Source organism: Cryptomeria japonica, chromosome 10, assembly GCF_030272615.1.
Source record: "Cryptomeria japonica chromosome 10, Sugi_1.0, whole genome shotgun sequence".
Taxonomy (NCBI): domain Eukaryota; kingdom Viridiplantae; phylum Streptophyta; class Pinopsida; order Cupressales; family Cupressaceae; genus Cryptomeria; species Cryptomeria japonica.
This window is the reverse complement of record NC_081414.1, coordinates 101379099-101384854: the sequence shown is the minus strand read 5'-3', so window position 1 is coordinate 101384854 and position 5756 is coordinate 101379099. Positions and strand designations below refer to the sequence as shown.

General features: G+C 33.9%; 1 pseudogene; it reads left to right on the top strand.

The window, feature by feature from the left end:
- Positions 1-2255, top strand: LOC131072638 (uncharacterized; annotated as a pseudogene).
- Positions 2256-5756: the final 3501 nt, after the last annotated feature.

Sequence of the window (5756 nt, the reverse complement as noted above, 5' to 3'; positions counted from 1 at the left end):
ATGGAATTCCATGCTTTGAGATTTGGATTTCTTTGTACGATTCTGCTGGTCATGGTTTTCATTTTGGGAGTTGGTGGGCATGGTGGGATGCCATCGAGTCTCTGGAAGAATTCACTGCGTGGGAATTTTCTGGAGAAGTTAAAGAGATCCCGAATCACTAATTCTCACTTTTCAGATACAAGTACTGATTCGTACAAATATAACCAAATTCTAGACCATTTTGGATACACGCCACAGAGCTATCAAACCTTTCCCCAGACATATATCATAGACAAGTCCAACTGGGGCGGCGCTCAAAACAATTCTCCCATATTTGTATGGTTGGGTGCGGAACATAGCATTACATACGACTTAAGCGTGGGCTTTATGAGAGATCAACCTCCTAGCTTCAAAGCTCTTGTGGTCTACATAGAGGTAGTATTACAGTCTCTCATTTATTCCATATTCTGTGTGTGTTATTTTACAGTCATTTTTTTGGGGCCCCATGCTTTGATAAGTATACATTATTAGGGCTAATTAATTATGGCAAGGTATATATGTATATGTGTAGCACCGTTATTATGGGACTTCAATGCCATTCGGGGGAAAGGAGGCGGCGTATGCGAATGCGAGCACTGGGTTATTTCACATCCACGCAGGCCTCGGCAGATTATGCGACCATCATTGTAGATTTGAAGAAAACATTAAACGCTCAGAATTGTCCAGTCGTCGCGTTTGGAGCATCCTATGGTGGAAGTAAGTAAGATTTCTTGTATATATTCTCTGTTGAAACTGAAATTAAGTTGGATTCAATCAATGAAATGGTGTTGTTGTAGTGCTAGCTGCATGGTTTCGCCTCAAATATCCTCACCTAGCAATCGGGGCCCTCGCATCATCTGCAGATTTCAGAGTATGTTCATTCCTCTCTTTCAGCTTAATCTCACCCTTATTATCATAAAATTTGACTTTTGAGTTTATGTCGCAGAATGCAAGCGAGATCTGCTACAGAAAAATCAATGAATCGTGGGATATGATGGACAAAATCGCGTCCAGCCCCCAAGGCTTGCAAGTAAAGTAGCACCAACGCATTCTTCATACCCTGTATTTAGCATGCCTGTAATCAAAATCTTTTTACCGCGTATTCCTGCTGCAGAAATATTACTGATAAGGGAGATCTGTAGAATCTGCTTCAATCAATCTACACAGGGGCGGCACAGTATGATTTCGAACAAGTTCAAGGAGTAAATACACTCCCTAAACCTTCCCACCATACCAACTTGACTGCTTATTAACTTAGTTCTATCTGCAGATCTGCAAGGCCATGAACAGTCTACCGGGAGATGCAGACACTGTTAGCAGAATAGCTGCTGCAGCAAATTACACAGAAGGAGGCCAATGCTTGGATTTGGCCGTCACTAAGGATTATACCAATTCAGGATGGCATTGGCAGGTTGCTGAGAGGTTTTTATTTATTTATTTATAATTATTAGAACGAAATGAAATTAGGCTGCCTGTCTAACATGTTTTTAAATCGGCAGACTTGCACCGTAATGGTGTTTCCATGGAGCGATCCTCCTGGCACCACTATGTTTCCGCCCAAGCAATTTGATATCAATTCCTATTCCAACGAATGCTACCAGAAATACAGAGTCCTGCCACGTCAACACTGGGCTACAACTGAATTCGGAGGACATGTATGTATATTTTACTCTACCATCTAATTTTGTCGAAATTGTTTACAGAAAAGTTATACCTTCAAATTTTAATTATAGTTAAGCAGATATGACAATTCGATAACTTGTGATTGATTTATATTGAGATAGCTTTGGTTGTAATTAATGTCCAGGGTATAAAAAGAGTGTTGAAAGATTTTGGAAGCAATATCATTTTCTCGAATGGGTTAAGAGATCCAGGGAGCAGTGGAGGGTAAGTCATTCTTCTTCTGAGAATTCATACCCATTAATCGTTTTATTATTTTTTACCCTTAATCAATTGGGCATGTTGTGAATGGAATTTCAGCGTGTTGGAGAATATTTCAGAAAGGATTGTAGCTATTACCACCGAAGAGGGTAAGTTGGTTCAGAATTCATTTTTTTTCCTTCGCCCACATGAAATAGAAATGCTGTTATCTTAAAAGAATTGAATGTAATGCAGGAATGCATTGCGAAGACGTTGAACGTCCAAGTGCTAATGAAGATCCAGTCTGGTTGAAAGAGCAACAACAAAAAGAGATAATGATCATCCAAAAATGGATTAATGATTATTATAAAAACTAATTTGAATTGTTTATTCCATCAAACAATGTCTTCTCCATTCAATAAAGCTAATTGAATGTGAAGATTATTAGCTGAAGGCGTTCTCTATATGAAATGAACAAGTTGAAATTTAAAATCTATGATTGCAAGATAAAGACAACCAATGCAAGACCATCTGAGAAATCACGTCCGTTCATTTTTTTTTCTGCATGGCTGCTTTCTTTTAACCAAAGGTGTTCGTATTTCATTGTTTGTTGTGCACTTGCGTTATTTCTGTTGTTGTTGAAGAGACGTGCGTCTGTCAATGCATGGACAAGATGATTTACATCCATCAAATCACATTCATTTTCCAGTGGATAGCCAGTGCCGAGCACTGGCTATCCAGGGGAAAATTTGCACCGCCTGGATAGCCGTGCTTCCTCGGTCCGTGCCTTCTGTGCCTGCCACTTCCTGCAGCATCGTGCAATCCTCTCTCCCGTCCGTGCAACTCTGCGGCTTCGAAGAGTGTGCCCCCCGGTTTGCTGTTAAAAGGAATTACGCTGCCCCTTTAAAAGAAATTATTTATATTTTTGTTAAATTTTGTATATATTTTTTTATATTTTTTTAAATGTATTTTATTTATATTATATTTTTTATATTTTTATTTATTATTATATTTTAAATTTTATATATTCGTTTATATTTTGTTAAATAAATTTATTAAAATATGTTTAATATATATTTTTATTTTAGTAATGTATTTTATTTTTAAATTTTTAATATACTTCTATATTTAATTTTATAATTTAAAATTTAAATTATAATATTACATAATTCATAAATAATTATATAATCTATATTTAATATAAATTAAAAAATATTTTCTATGTATTATATAATATTTAAATATATTATATTTTATATAAGTACTTTATAGTATAATAAATTTTATGCATTACATAAATTTTATATGTTTTATTATGATTCAAAGTGAATAGTGAATACGCTTTTACTTATAATTCAAAATCACTAAAGTAAATTATAAGTGAAAGTTTATTCACTTTGAATTATAATTGAAAGTTTATTACGTTTTGAATTATAATTAAATTTAATAAATTTATAAAGTTTTAGTTTTTTTCAATTTTAAATTATAATTACACTATGAATTATGTAATATCTTTTGAAGTATAAATGAAAGCTTATTCACTTATTTAAATATATTATATTTTTTAAGTACTTTATAGTATAATAAATTTTATGCACTACATAAATTTTATATGCTTTATTATGATTCAAAAGTGAATAGTGAATAAGCTTTCACTTATAATGATTCACTTATTTAAATATATTATATTTTTTAAGTGAATCATTGTTTAAATATCTTATAATGATTGTTTTTTACAACTCAACAATAGATATCCACCCAAAGAAACAATTTGATCTCCACATGTTACTTTGGTCTTATTCACTTATTTAAATATATTATATTTTTTAAGTACTTTATAGTATAATAAATTTTATGCAATTATAGCCCCAAATTCCTAGTCCAACAAAATGGTTTTGGATTTCACATGCTTGTGCAATACTGGAGGGGAGCAATTTTGATGCATATATCTGAGTCCACAAGCTATGCCAAGAGCAATCTTATAATGCATCAACCATCACTGGGTCAAATCACCATGCAGACAACCAAACAAACAAACTGCCATCAGCAATGAACTCGTATATCAACAACTTGAAGTCGGAATCTCTACTTGAAATGTAATAGAGAAACTTGTAAGATATTGGTATGCTCTCCATGGTCACCTTTTCTCTTAAAATTACCTTTTGACCTTGTAAACTTTTCCAACTTCTCATGTCTGTTGTTATGTGTAAAGAAAAACATTTGCTAACACATCACATGCCAGTGACTCCATTCAAGGTGAGAATCACCCTTCCACGAATGCTCTTTTCAAAGACCCCTCTTTCCTAGGGCTTTCCTCAATCAAACTAATTCTAACACTGAATGCCTCTAACCATTGTGAAAGTCTGCCATTAGACAGCTGTGTGAGCGGAACAGTAACAACTTTTGGGACATTCAATTTCTAAAAGTCACGCTCCCTTGCCTACACCTCTACGATTACCAGTGTGTTTTCCTTCTCCAGAATCAGCTAATAAGATAAGCCAAGCCAAACAGAAACATAAACAGAAACAGAGATTTGGTGGAAAAAGATATCCGGGCTTTTCTGTCGATAATGCTGGAGAAGAATTGAAAGGAGCAGACTGTACATTTTTGCGAGTTAATGGGAAGGTTTTGGGTTCCAGCCTCGCGACATCCAAGAAGAAGCCACAACTAACAAAAGAAGCCCTGCAAATGCCACGTGTGTCAGCGTGTAATTCCTTCAGTTGAACAGATGGCTCTTGTGCAGATGTCGCCAAGAAAACGTTTGTATTGATGGTAGAAAACGTTGTCTGTTAACATGAAAAAGTATGCCGACAATTTCGAGATATGGTTAAATGTAAACCATGGCCACGTCAAACCGGTTAAATGTAGTAACAGTCATTTGAATTTCTTCAATGCACCGACAATTTCTATACCCACATCCTATCCTAGGACTAAGACCAAAGTAACATGTGGAGATCAAATTGTTTCTTTGGGTGGATATCTATTGTTGAGTTGTAAAAAACAATCAATCATGTGACGTCATATCAGCTGCACAAGTATGAGAGCCTCTTATGCATGACTATTGATCTCATCATCTTTTTGGGCTATCACTTCTCCATCGACACCTTGTTTCACATAAAACATCATTTGATAAATGGCTTACCAATTGACCTTATGTACTACACAAAAAGTATGCAAAAAATATACTATCTTCTATTTTTTATTTATTTAATTTAATATCATTTGTAATAATATAAATAATATAGATTTTAGTTAAAAAATAAATTTATGAATAATGCATTGATATAATAGAAGAACTTAGATTAAATTAAACTGAATGGTTGGATAGAAAATCAAAGCTAATGTCAATTCATTTTAGAGTGTGATTATCAACACAAAAAATCATTAAAAGGGTGCACGCTTGTATGAAATTTATGATGACTTGACCTCATAATGTATGGTCATAAGGTTGTATGTTAAACTAAAGCAAGACAAACATGAATATAAGAACCAAACATGTCATAGTGTGATTTAAGACCCCTAAAGGTGAGAAATAAGTACAAACAACAGAAGTGAGAAAGAAGATACAATAGATCAATTACAACGAAGTCAAACCAATAAATATTATCTGACATCATACATATTCAATGAAAAATGACGCCTTTCATACAATTTCTAAGTAGCTTCCTCCCTTGACATTCTCTCAACAAAATTCCTCAAATGTTTTATGTTTTGAGAAGTATAACTGGATGAGGGCACCAAATGACAATTCCTATGTGTCAAAAAAACAAATCGAGGTTATGCATGTCAACTACAAATAATTTGATATTTTGTTAAAAATATTACTATTCGTTAAAAGATTTACCAAAGGTATAGCCACCATATTAGGTGTCAACCTG